The 1,997-nt window shown below is 47.4% G+C and overlaps 1 protein-coding gene across 1 annotated transcript in view; it reads right to left on the bottom strand.

Moving 5' to 3' along the window:
* Positions 1 to 1,997, bottom strand: part of RAB3GAP2 (RAB3 GTPase activating non-catalytic protein subunit 2) — a 49,958-nt gene that overhangs the window by 27,740 nt on the left and 20,221 nt on the right. The window lies entirely within an intron of this gene.

The raw sequence follows: 1,997 nt of genomic DNA, 5'->3' as shown, positions 1-1,997 counted from the left end.
TAGAGATCATTATTCTTTTGTCAGAGATGAGAGCATTGAAGTCTGGAGAGAAGGCAAGATATGGTAAGTGAGAAGCAGACCCAAAGCCTCACTGTTAACCACTCACTGTGCTCCTTCCAGATGAGAGCCATTCATCAGGGCGTTGGCATGACAACCAGAAAAGTTTAGACACCTTCCCAAACATCTCAGCTTCCCTCCCAGGCCCAGTATTTATGACCTTAAAAGGTATTACAGAAAGGGTTCTTCACCACAAAATAGAAGCAGGAGGCTTAGTTCCCTACTGACCACGTAGTGGCTAGGGTTCCTTTCATCCCTTTCCAGGCCTCAGTTTCCCCATCTGGTCAGTGAGGGGGTTGGACTCGCTCCTAGGGGCCTGAGTGGGTCTAGAGCAGGGGTGGGGAACCTTCTTTCCGCCAAGGGCCATGTGGATATTTATAACATCTTTTGTGGACCACACAAAATTACCACCTTAAAAATTAGCCGGCTATATTTGGTCAAACATGTAATTAACTCACCCCTAATGCCTTGGCAAGGCCAGACCAAAGGATTTTGCGGGCCTTGTATGGCCCATGGGCCGCATGTGTCCCACCCGAGTTAGAGAATAATATTAATTTAAGGAATAACAGAGTATGCTTTAGCATTTTTACTAGAAAACACCCACCAAGACTGGGAGATTTTGCTTTCAGCAAGGCTGCTAATTTCTTCATTAAGTGCATGTCCTTGGCCCGTTCGCTCTTCTTGTCACTGAAACAATAAACACAACACGTTCGTACAAATGTGACCTTGCTTCCTTCTAATTCTGACCCTCCGACTGTGCCCTGTCCTTTACTCTCTTCCTACCTTCTCTACCATTCAGTCTTCCCAAGTCAAAACTAGTTTCTTTTCTCCTCTTAGTGTCAAAAACAACACAACTTTCACTATTAGGTTTCCTGGCATTTTTTTAAAATTCATAACTTCATACACAATTCAGTAGTATAGTAACAACAATAACAATAGTCAAGGCGACAGTTTGCACTATGCTCAAGATTCCCAGGATGTGAGAGAAGAAGAAAGATGGGGTGAAGATGAGAAGGCGTGTGTGGTTATGGCCGCCCCCCTTCCTGCTCCTGATTCCGAGCTGCCTGCCTAGATGCCCACCTTGTCAAGAGAGTGCCATCCTTGATACCCGAGACTTGCTCTGAGGAAAGGAGAGCTCTGAGGCTCCGAGCCTAGCAAGCCCCCTGAGGGGTAAATGCAAGAGAAGCGCTTCTTTCTTTCTTTCTTTTTTTGAGAATTTTTATAAGAGCTTTTTGAGCCAAGCTGTCAGTGGGATGGAAAACTCGACTGAAAGTCAGAAGGACTTGCCTGTTCTACAATAAAACAATACAACGTGTTTTAAAAAATAAAATGGATAAAAGAAATCAGTAGTCATTGAATCCTCCCACATATCTAGCTTGGCTTCAGACACTGAGGATTATAAAAATGACACATTCGGTGAGGTCCCCACTTGAAGGAGCTCCACAGAGGGGCAGATGAAAAGGTGGGGAGCCATGACTACTATCAGATACCGGGTGCGATGAGCGGCGGGGGAGGAGCTCGCTGCATCCATGGCGGAGTGTCTGGAAGGCTGTGGAGCTGGGACTGAGCATTACGAGGAGGCTGACAGGAGTGGTCGTGAAAGAAATCATGAGGCACTACATTAGAGCCCTGGAGTGGAGGCTGGGGAGCAGCTGGGTCCCTAACGCAGGACGAGTGAGACGTGAGTCAGGACAGGATGTCCAGAAGCAACTGACCACCAACCAGTGCAGCTCAAGAGGCTGCGAGCCTAGCAAGCCCCTTAGGTAGAAACACAAGAGAAACGCTTCTTCTTTTTGGAGAATTTTTAGAAAAGCTTTTTGAATCAAGCTGACGACATGTGCCAGGGAACGAGACCTCCGATGCCCAGAGGAAGCCCTGCTCACGGGCACCAGGAGACACAGAGAAGGATGGTCACAGTTCACGGCCCCTCCCACCTCAAC

The sequence above is a fragment of the Myotis davidii genome, unplaced genomic scaffold, assembly GCF_000327345.1.
Source record: "Myotis davidii unplaced genomic scaffold, ASM32734v1 scaffold174, whole genome shotgun sequence".
NCBI lineage: Eukaryota > Metazoa > Chordata > Mammalia > Chiroptera > Vespertilionidae > Myotis > Myotis davidii.
Note: the sequence above shows the minus strand (reverse complement) of the source record. Positions and strands in the feature narration are given on the sequence as shown.